The sequence below is a fragment of the Cololabis saira genome, chromosome 7 (assembly GCF_033807715.1).
Source record: "Cololabis saira isolate AMF1-May2022 chromosome 7, fColSai1.1, whole genome shotgun sequence".
NCBI classification, from domain to species: Eukaryota; Metazoa; Chordata; class Actinopteri; order Beloniformes; family Belonidae; genus Cololabis; species Cololabis saira.
The window spans coordinates 46,008,912-46,020,595 of record NC_084593.1 but is presented as its reverse complement, the minus strand read 5'-3'; the positions used below and the strand labels follow the sequence as shown (position 1 = coordinate 46,020,595).

The 11,684-nt window shown below is 38.1% G+C and overlaps 1 long non-coding RNA gene and 1 other non-coding gene across 2 annotated transcripts; both read left to right on the top strand.

Annotated features, from left to right (window-relative positions):
• Window positions 1-3,088: 3,088 nt before the first annotated feature.
• Window positions 3,089-7,146, top strand: LOC133447312 (uncharacterized). The gene is made up of 5 exons (XR_009782904.1): window positions 3,089-3,210; window positions 4,846-4,929; window positions 5,666-5,721; window positions 5,884-6,017; window positions 6,927-7,146. It is a non-coding gene; the product is annotated as an uncharacterized LOC133447312 (long non-coding RNA).
• On the top strand, window positions 5,040-5,240 carry LOC133447784 (small nucleolar RNA SNORA74). The gene has a single exon (XR_009782946.1). It is a non-coding gene; the product is annotated as a small nucleolar RNA SNORA74 (small nucleolar RNA).
• Window positions 7,147-11,684: the final 4,538 nt, after the last annotated feature.

Genomic DNA, 11,684 nt, shown 5'->3' with positions numbered 1-11,684 from the left:
CAGGCCAGCACGCAGCTCCCGAAGCTCCAGTCCAATCATCAAGTCCCAGGTTGGGGTGCAGGGTCGGGGAAAGGTTGAGAAGGGGCAGGGCCAGGGAGAGGAGTTTTGAGGGACTAACCTTCTCCCCCGCCCAAATTATAAGAGACTATAAGAATCAGAGCAAAAGAAAACATAAGACAGATGTATGTAAAAACACCTAAGAACAATTCAACATGATAAGAAAAATCAAAACATCTAAGATTAAAAGAAACTAAGTCTTGCTGAAGTTTAAAGCCGAAGAATAAAAATGGGCTTTAAAACAAGTTTTCAAAGTCACATTATTAATGTCACTGAGAAGGCCACGTCTACCCTTATAATAAAAAGAACATATTCCAGTTTTGACTAAAACAGTCAACAGAAAAGAAGCTTAATGTACAAACAAAATCAATCCAAGTTTTATATAACTGAAGAGAAGTGAGATATTTAACCTGCTATTCAAAAAAGTGATCTATAATATATATATTATATGATATATTTATGATATATTTATGATATAGTTATAGGTAGGTTATACCACTTTAACCACTTTAGCTGGTTCTCTTAAAGTTGACTCAAAGGATTATGGTGGAACATGGTAATATGTTTTACAAAATTAAACCCATAACATATAGTATGAAATTAAATATATGTAGAAGGACTTCTTCAAGAATGTAGAGTAAATATGTAGATATGAACATTTATTAATATATGTAGATATATAGATGTATATCATGGATATAGATATATGTAGGTATGTATATAGATATATTGAGTTATATTATATGTACAGTATTTATACATCTACATATCTCTATTAATATATATTGATTTATAGTTATATGTAGATATGTCGATATATAGATTTATATACATTTTTATGTATATAATTGGAGGTAAATATATTAACCAGTGTATATATCATATCTGCTCTTATATAGTTATTCAACTATATTGTTATACCATTGCTGTCCATTGTTCCCTATTATATTGTAGTATTATAGTAAAGTAATGATAATGTAATACTATACATTATAATTACTTCTATTAGTACATACATACATAGTAGCACAAGTGAATGCTGGGCGTTTGTTTTGTTATCTTTATGCATGTTCCAGGAGCCAGTCACCGCACTCACGACCAAAATATGCCAAGGTGCCAGAAAAACATGTGTAAACTATGTAAAAAAAGAGGATCTGCACACTTGGATCAATGCAAGTATCTTTAATTGACCAAGCTTTCGGTCAGAAGGCCTTCATCAGGGTAATAGTCAGCACATGAGTTCAGTGAACAATCTTATGTGGTTCATCAAGGCAATCAGCAGCACCTGCTGCAGCACTCCCACCAAGATGGGAGATGTAGTTCAGAAGCAGGAAATGTAGTCCTCTCTACAAAAAAAAAAAAAAAAAAAAATATATATATATATATATATATATATATATATATATATATATATATATATATATATATATATATATATATATATATATATATACAGTATTCGAATTGAGGGGTGATGAGGGGGACGGCATCCCTCCTGAAATAAAAACGGTCCAAATCATCCCCCCTGTAAAACTGTCATCCCCCCTTTCCATCCCTTATGTCATTTCATCAATGAATGTGGTTTTACTGCTATTTCAACATTTAGAGTCATCACCAGAAAAATAACACCAGAAAAATACCTTATTTGACAATTTTCACCTGTTTCAAGTAAATTTTCACTTGATATAAGTAGGAACATCTGCCAGTGGGACAAGATTTATCTTCTCATTACAAGCAATAAAATCTATTTCAAGTGAAAATCTACTTGAAACAGGTGAAAAATTGTTTTTTTTTTGTTTTTTTCAGTCATGAGTGATTGTTTTAAGTGTAATGAGATTTTTTTACTAAAATGAGACATTTTAACTAGAAATAGGACAAATATTCTTGTTAAGATTGTGAGTTTTTGCAGTGATCCATGTTACTTATCCTGTGAAGGACAGAGTCATATTGATAAGTTCAGAAAAGTGTTTTTTATTGTTGTGTTTTGATGTATTTGATGTAAGCCCAGTGGATATTTAAAGCTTACAGAAGGCTGCATTTAACTGCTGCTATGTCATTCCTGCAGTATTTCTGCAGCTGTTTTGGTCACTGCTATTATTTGTAATATATTATATTATTTGTAATCAGCACAAATTATCTGTCCCCATATGAAAAAATCCACCACCCCCCTGATTTATTTTTACAACTCGAGTTCTATATATATATATATATATATATATATATATATATATATATATATATATATATATATATATATATATATATATATATATATATATATATATATATATATATATATATATATATATATATATATATATATAGACATATACGTACACACACATCTATACACAGTATAGCAAATACAAGATAGAAAATATATACATGCCACTCAATAAAGGGTGAAGACACTGCATAAACATCAGGGAAATGGTCATAAAATGCAGTGCCCTTTGCCCTACCATAATAGGTTCACGACAGATCTACAAAAATCCATATTATAACAAAACACTCATGTCAAACTCAACATTTAGGCCCTTAGGGTAAAGAGAGTCCAATGTGTGTATCCAGAAGAGCTCCCTTCAACATAATATTCTGTCAATGTCACCTCCTCTTGGCAAGTGTACATGCTCAATTCCCTGGAAACGGAGGGAAGAGATGGGATGAGACAAAGCATTAAAATGGCTGGCAACTGGATAGTAAGGATCAGCACGTCTGATGGAACTGTTATGGTCACTAATTCTCTGTTTCAGACTACGTATAGTTTTGCCTGCATATATATAGTACATATATAGTGCATATATAATACATGCGTATTGTTACATTGGGCACAATTACCGCATGGATAGTTGCCATTTCTCAAAGGTGCCTGCATGTTCAAAATAAAATCTTCAAATCAAATCAAATCAAATCAAATATTGGTAAAAACAGACGAGTGGTGCATCTTTATTTACAACGATCTTTCCCGGTTCCCACAATGCAACGCGGCGCGACGTTATAAAGCCGAGCTGGAGCAGCGCTCCCTCTCTCAGTCTGTCCGGTCATGCAGGCAGCAAGAAGCAACAGCAGCACGAAGGAGCAGCAGCAGCGGGCTGGAGGCCGCAGGGCTGCACTCCCACCATGGCGGGGTTCTGGCCCCTTTACTCCCACCATGTAAGTGCTTTGGGTCGTTTACCTTTAGAGTTGCTTCTGTGATTTGTATTTAGAACTGTGAAAACTGTTTACCCTAATGGGTTAAACTGCTATTGAGGTGATCATTAAACCTGAACATCATGAACACGTGGGAGCAGCATGACTATTTTTTATTTTTTTTGCATAACTGCACGTGTTTATATGGTTATTAAAAAGTATAAATGACAATTTCAGGCTGTTTTTATAAAGGAAATGTGTATTGTCTTTTTTCCAAACTTTATTGGAAAAACTGCAGGCATACAGACATTCATTTTGTATGTAAAATAAAATCGTGTAAATATTTACAATTGGATAATACAAAAACATAAAACATATAAATTAAAATAAGGCACAAAATATCTCGTTATTCTGGAGTTACTGAAAGTAATCTGTTAAAGTACAGCAGTGTTGGTTCACGTTTCTTATTTGACATTAGCTCTAAAGCAGGAATTGTCTACCGGTGGTCCGCGGCCCTCTGGTGGTCCGTGGCGGTATTGCAGGTGGTCCGTGAAATTCTAAATGGAAAACGATAATTAAAAAAATATATATATTTATTCTTTAAACTCAATTTATTTTCCATTTACTATTCATTTTTGTGAATAATGTATCCATCCAAATCATGTCAAATGAGTCAGTGAACTTTGTAATTTGTAACTTTGTGTGCCATCTTGACTTCCTGTTGGTCATTTTTCATTTTTTTTTTTATATATAGCAAAAGATGCAAATAAATAGCCTATATAGGCCCATACTCTTATTTAAAAGCAAGATGCAAAATAAAACAAACATCCCCAAAAGTAGTTGGTCCCTGAGTGGCTTCTTGGTTATAATGGTGGGACTGGGACAAAACCAGTTGAAAACCTCTGCTCTAAAGGGTTCATATAAAAGTGTAATTCCACTGTAAATATATATATTTATTTTTTTTGGATCAATAAAGTTCTTATTTTTGCCATCTGAGAAAATTAAATATATTACTATATATTATTACTGTATTACGAGAACTGTTTCCCAAGTATATTAGTGCGTGTGTGAATGAATAAATGAGACGTAAAATGTACATTTCTTTGTAGAAAGGTCCTTTATGAAAATAAGTCTATTTACTTGTATTAGTTTACAGCGCAGTCTTGAACATCCAATATAGCAGCGACGTTGACGTATCACAGCAGCTCCATGGGGCGGATACGTCAATGTCTATGGTTGTGACCCCTGACCCCTCCATGACCCCTAACCCACCTGTACTGCCGTGGCCCCTGACCCCTCTGTGACCCCTGACCCCACCTGTACTGCCGTGACCCCTGACCCCACCTGTACTGCCGTGGCAGAGGCGTCTCCCTCTGCCGGGGAATCTCACGGTGGGGAGAGAAACTCAGGACTTTTGGCACAGGTTTAAGTGAAAACTGTTTCCTCTAGCCTGACTGAAGACCTGAGACATGAGAACCTGAAACTCATGGTTAAACTCCAGAAGTGTAAAAAAAATGCTTGGAGAACTTAATCTTATGAATATGAAGTTTTCATCACATTCAAATTTGGAGATAATATCTTTGGGTGTGATTGTGAAGGATTGTCCAGTTGTATAAGTTTATTTATTTAGTGTATTTAATGTTGTTCTCTTCCTTCCAGAGAGGCTGATGGAGGCCGGCTGACGTGATGAGGCCTCATGGCCACGCTGGTGTTGAGGTGATTCTCCAGAGACTCCTGGTTGAGGTGAGTCTTCCCTCCTCTCCCTCCACCCCCCAGCTCTCAGTCAGCTGCTGATGTTGGGGTGAGTCTCCAGATCCCCCCCCCCCCCCCCCCCCAGCTGAGGTGAATCCCCCCCCAGCTCTCAGTCAGCTGACCAGCCGTCCATGTCTGGTTCAGTGTTACAGAGCTGGCAGATGAAGTCTCTGCTCTCCGCCTCAGCGGCGCCGGCTCTGTTTTAGAGTCTGCTGCCGCTGAGCTGCTGCAGGGCGAGGCCCGGCTAGAGAGTGGCCGGTCCCGCTCCCCCCAGGGACGGGCCTAGTGCCGGGCCTCACACTCTTAATTTCATACTATATGGGTTTAATTTTGTAAATCATTGTACCATGTTCCACCACAATCCTTTGAGTCAGCTTTAAGAGAACCAACTAAAGTGGTTAAAGAGTGGTATAACCTACCTATAACTGTTTTAAAAGCTGTGTCTGAAATTCCACACTTCCACCCTAATGAGTAGCAAAAAGTTTTGTTTTTTTTAAGTACGTCTGAAACATTAGTCTGTACACAATAGTATGTACTATCCATACTCATTCTGGAGAAATGTATTAGTGTGGATTGATGGACACTAGCTAAGCAGAAACTTCCCGCAATGCAGAACTGCATTGCATTATACTTTTTGAGTATATACTGTTTTGCCAACTTGCGGAAGTAAAGAGTTTGGTTTTCCAGCGTTGATGGACTTAATCCTCAGATTTCTTCTCTGTTGCAGGCAGAACCCGGGCCCCGTGTGGAGCAGGCAGAACCTGGGCCTGCGGCGTGCTGCAGGTGAGGCCGGGCAGACCTGGCGGCTGCACGTTGCTCGCTGTGATGAATCATAAAACACATCATGCTGACTAAAGCCCGTGGTGACCCTAACATGCTGAGCCCGGGTCCAGGTCGGCTGAGACGGGTTCCTGATTCCTCCACTGACACCTCTCTGTTCTGCAGGGGGAGGAGCCGCCCGGCCCGCGGGGCGAGGAGCCGCCCGGCCTAGATGACTCAAGGCGGCGTCTCCAGCGTCGTTCACCGGCGGCCATCTTACTACAGGACACTCTGGTCACTATCGTTGTTGCTGTTGGAGGGTGAGTGGTCTGTGCAGACACAAATACTCAGAACTTGCTGAAATCTTGACGGATTTACAAACGGTTTGGTTTATTATAAACGTCATTAACGTGGGTATGATTCTGGATGCTTGGACATGTTGAAATTGTATCTTTTCTTTTCGAAAAACGACTTAATCATGCAGCACATACAATAGTTGTGTATCACCACTAACTAACGTTACTTTCCCAAGTTATCAAGGGTGATCACAATCGAAAATTTCAATTATTATACAGCTTCTATCTCTGACCCCACCTGTACTACCGTGGCAGAGGCGTCTCCCTCTGCCGGGGAATTAAACGGTGGGGAGAGAAACTCAGGACTTTTGGCACAGGTTTAAGTGAACACCGTTTCCTCTAGCCTGACTGAAGACCTGAGACATGAGAACCTGTGAAACTCATAGTTAAACTCCAGAAGAGTTATAGGAATAATAGCACATGAAAATTCATAGATATTATTTATTTAAAAACATTAGAAATATTATGTTAAATACACACGTTTCATTCTTATCTAGTCAAATTATAGAATGGACTTTGATGAACTGAAATTATGTAGATCTGAGTTTAAAAAAATAATTGAGACAAAATAATTAAGGAATACAATGCAAAATGATTTGAATATGAATTAATTATGCAGAGCGATTTAGAGTGAATTTTCTTTTCTTTGGTATTACTGATAAACCGGGTTATCTTTTGGAAGGTACAGGATCAGCAAAAATAATCTCCGGCTTCAGCCTGCTCCTTTATCGGTTACACAAAGTTTATTTGTGTGAAACTGATTAGTGTAAATATGTAGGATACTGTTTTGTCAGTTTCATGCACACCAGTTAAGCTGCATATAATATAATGTGACTGTGATGAACATTAATTAATTCTGTTTCCTGGTTGCAGTGAGGCGAGCGCTGCGGGGGAGGAGACTCCAGGAGCCGCTCCGGCCTGCAGGAGGATGAAGATGCAACAGTTTCCCCATATTTGTAATGGATATTTATTCCAAACAAACCACTTTTAACGACGTTTCCATCTATCAAAGGGTGAAGCTAGCGGGCCCTCGTCATTTGTGATGTATCAGTTGGAAATGTTCCGCTCTCTCAATAAATGTTTTCTCAAAGTGCAGTTTTGTCATTCATCAGTTCACTCAACTGATTTAATTTTGGATTGATTGTCTTTTTTTTATAATTTACTTAATCTAGAGACCAGTATTTTATCAGATTACAGATAAAATTGATATGTTTTTGTCAAGCAGTCGGTGGTTTTAAATAGTTCTGGTTCTCGTGGTGAATATCACATGGTCACGTTTCAGCTGCAGGAAGCTGGGGAGGGTTTTAAATCAGGTTGCACTGGTGCAGGAATACTGAACAAGAGAATAGTCACCGCTGAACAAGTGTTAACATGAACATAAAGGAAACGACTGTATATTGGATTGGATTCAACTTTAATAATCTCCAAAGGGGATTGCCACCATGGCCACAACAATACAACATAAGATAATAACACACTGTCTCCAGCTAGGGACAGCAGTGGATCAATACAACAGCAAAATAACCAGAATGACCCCCAGAAAGGGAGATAAAAAAAATGCATAAAAGAATACAAATCTATTTTAAATGTGCAGGACAAGTATAGCAGCAAGTTAAACAGGTAAGGGTATAGCTGCAATTAAAAGTGCACTGTACAAGCAAATATGGCAGCAAGTTATGACAGTCTAAAAGAGTGGATGCAGTTAAAAGTGGATTAGTATAGATTAGTATAGCAGCAAGACATGACATCAGCAGTCCAAATTAAAAAGTCTGGTTGCTGCAGGAACTAAGGACTTAAGTCTCTGTGGAGCATATCTGGGCAAAAGGAGCATAAATATATATATATATATATACAGGTGTGAAGAGGCTGCAGCAGCAAGCACCTGTATCTGGGGGAGGAATGTTTCATCTCAGCCGTTCACGTTTTCTAGTTACTGTCCAATAAAAACAAATGGAAGATGAAGAGATTGTGGGAAGGAAAAGCGGCTCCAGCCAACGCGTGGGAGTCCAATCCAACCAGTAAATACAACTTATATGTTCAATTAGGAATTTGAGGATTCCATTTTCAAAATAAGCTAAAGCATCACTATCCTGCCATGCAGCCAGCAGGCCCTCATCACCGGCCCAGCAGACGGCACATGTACCAGTTGAATGTATATGTTATAATTCAGATGTGTAATGTTTTTGTCATTACTTTAGTTTTGATTAGTGGCTATCCAGACTTATTATAGTTTTGTATGTTTCCATTAGTTTCAGCATTAGTTATAATACGGGGTATTTATCGTGGGTAAGGTTTAAAACCCTTTTACTACTGTAATTACATCCAGGCCGCCTGGATTTATTTAGATTTTATGGCTGTAGAATTGTCAAATGTGCAAAGAACTCGTGCTCCTGCCCATTCTTTTCCCAAGATAACTTCAACTTTCAATATCTGGCGGCAGTTCAATATTACTGTGTGTTCTGACAGTGTAATAACTGTTTAAAGGAATAAAAAGATAAAAACGAATTTGGATTTTTCAAGTTTATAACAGGATAAGAACTCTGAAATGAAACGTACAAACAATTTCACATGAACAATTTGAACTTTGAACTATTTTACATATTTACAAAAAGTGTGTCTGGACTTTGTTCTCAATTGTTTTTTGCATGTTTTTCCAATAAATGTCCAGGCGTTTTTTATTTGGTGTGGTGAGTAAAACTGACGCCCCCCCCCCCCCCCCACAAAAAAAAACAAAAAAAAAACAGTCAGTGTGGGAAGTGGATACAAACAACTACATTAAGAACTTGGTGTAAGAGATTTATGGATATGGTCTAGATAAGGCTTGCAAATTTTCAAAAAGGAAATGAGACGATATGTGATTTTTTTCCAGGGGGATGCAATTATTCATCTGAAAAGAGCGATAAATAGAGGGGAATCAGATTTCCATGACACTGCAATTCACTTCTTATGGTGGTCACACTTCTTCCTGGTCCTGGTCCAGGTTTCTTCCTCCTAAAGGGGAGTTCACTGGAAAAAACAACAATTTTCACCTGTTTCTAGTAGATTTTCACTTGAAATAAGTAGAAAAATCTGCCAGTGGAACAAGATTTTTTTGCTTGTAATAAGAAGATAAATCTTGTTCCACTGGCAGATTTTCCTACTTATTTCAAGTGAAAATTTACTTGAAACAGGGGAAAATTGTCAAATAAGTTATTTTTCTGGTAATGACTCTTGTTTTAAATGTAATGAGATTTTTTTTTTTACTAAAAATGAGACATTTTAACTAGAAATAAGACAAATATTCCTGGTAAGATTTCTAGTTTTTGCAGTGCAGGTTTCATAGCTGAACACGTGGTACTGTACTGTACTGTACATCGACGCTGGTATCGTTAATGATCCTACTTATCGTGTCAGCCGTTATATATTTATATCAATACCCTGGAGTCAGCAGTTGTGAAGCATGATCCAAATCGGTAAATTAATTTTTAAGTGTATAAACAACTCAATTTGTTGAGAGACAAAACAGCAACCGAGTCACCAGAACCTCCTCAAACCACATTGCTAAATCCCGTTCTGCAGGACGACTTTGGGACAGTCAGCCTTCTCCTCTCAGAGCTGTAAACTCTGGAACTCACTGACATCAGACATTAAATCCATCTCAGAGTTTAACATGTTCATCACCAAAACTAAAACCTGCTTAAAGAAAAATCTAAACAGTACTCATCTGTAATTAGTGTGTATATTTGTGTGGGAGAGTGTTGTTTTTTTGTAATTACAGTTTTACTTCCTAAATTGAGGGGAGGTTTCGCTGCATAAGCCTGTTGGCTTTTTGAGCTCTCCTGTCACATTTGTTTTACTATTTTGTTTGTAAGTGTTACTTTTATTGTGTGCAAACTAATAAAATAAAATAAATAAATAAAATAAGCGAACTAAGCAGCTGCTTAGGGCCCCGTGGCCACTAGGGGGCGCTCAAGAGTTTAAAAAAATAAAATAAAAAATACAAATTATGTTATGTGTGAGTGATGATTCATACATTATCAAATGTATGTTAATGTACAAAAACACCATAATTAATATTATTACATAAACAATATTATGTTAACAGACTAAGCCAGGGGTCGTCAACCCGCGGCTCTTTAGCGCCGCCCTAGTGGCTCCTGGAGCTTTTTCAGAAATGTTTGACCTTTTTTTCTTTTTTTCTTTTTTCTTTTTTTCTTCTTTTTCCTTTTTTCTTTTTTCCTTTTCTCAACATTTCGACTTTTTTCTCGACATTTCGACTTTTTTCCCAACATTTCGACTTTTTTCCCCAACATTTCGACTTTTTGTCACAAAAAAACAAACTTATCCGTCAAGAGAGGCAGATGGATCAGGTGAGGGGGAAACTGTTTTGACTTCTAGTCAAATGATCTCATTAAGAGTTAATATACAGTATGATATAATCAGAGATGTGCAGTAAACTACATGCGTACAAAATATGCACCTTAAGTCATTAAAATATGTATTTATTCACATGTAATTGAAACACCGCCCATCTCTGGACATAATCATATGACAAGGGACTTGTTTTTAGACAAATGCATATTATTAAAAAAAATCTCAAGCAATTTTCAGTTGTTCTACTGGCAGATTGTTTTTCTTATTACAAGCAAAACCACACTGGAATAATTCAAAAAGTAAGCAGCATAATTATAATGTAGTATGACATCTAACGTAACTATGTTTTGTTGTTGTTTTCATCTTAGGTCCATGTCTGCCTCTCAAGCCCATCCACTGCTGTGTCCACCGTCCTCTCCATGTCTGCTGGAACATCAGCAGTAATAGAGGGCCCTGAAATCACATCTAGCTTAGGGCCGGCCTCATTACACACTCGTAGTTTAACCTGCTGTTTAACTAAGTGTTAGTGGGATTTAACAAGGATCAGTCAAAGAAATGGCAGTAACAGTTATGAGTCTGTGAGGAACCAGAGCAGCCTCTCCACGTACAAGGGGACAAGGCAAAACTGGACCTGGGTGATGAGGTGTAAAAAACCCTCGCAGAGCGTAGAATGCCAAAAAAATAAGGCTTTTTATTTTGTGTAAAAAAACCACATACAGGCGGAGGGCAAAATCATTATTCAAAAAAAAAAAATTCACAATGGGGCATAGCCTCTCAACAAGCTTCCTCCATTCAGCAGACCCCTCTTCTGGTATGCAGCTGCTGTTTCTAAACCCAGGCAGGGTGGAGAGGTTGATTGGACACAGGTGTGCCACACTCAGTAGAACCAGGCACACCTGTGTGCTGCTCCCCCGCAGACCACGCCCAATCCTCCACTCTGACACACACATTAAAAAGGTCCGGTGATGGTGAGAAGGGGAGGGGTTGCTCACTTTCTCACAGAGTCTGTTTGGGGTTACGGGGGTTTGCTTTAACACAGGGGTCACCAACCCTGGTCCTCGAGGGCCGGTGTCCCTGCAGGTTTTAGATGTTTCCCTGCTTCATTGCACCATGATACAAGTGACTGTGTCATCAACAGAACTATCCAGACTTTGATGACAAGCTGGTGACGATGATTAATTAGAATCAGGTGTGTTAAAGCAGCATCATCTAAAACATGCAGGACACCGGTCCTCGAGGACCAGGATTGATGACCCCTGCTTTAACATGATACAGGTA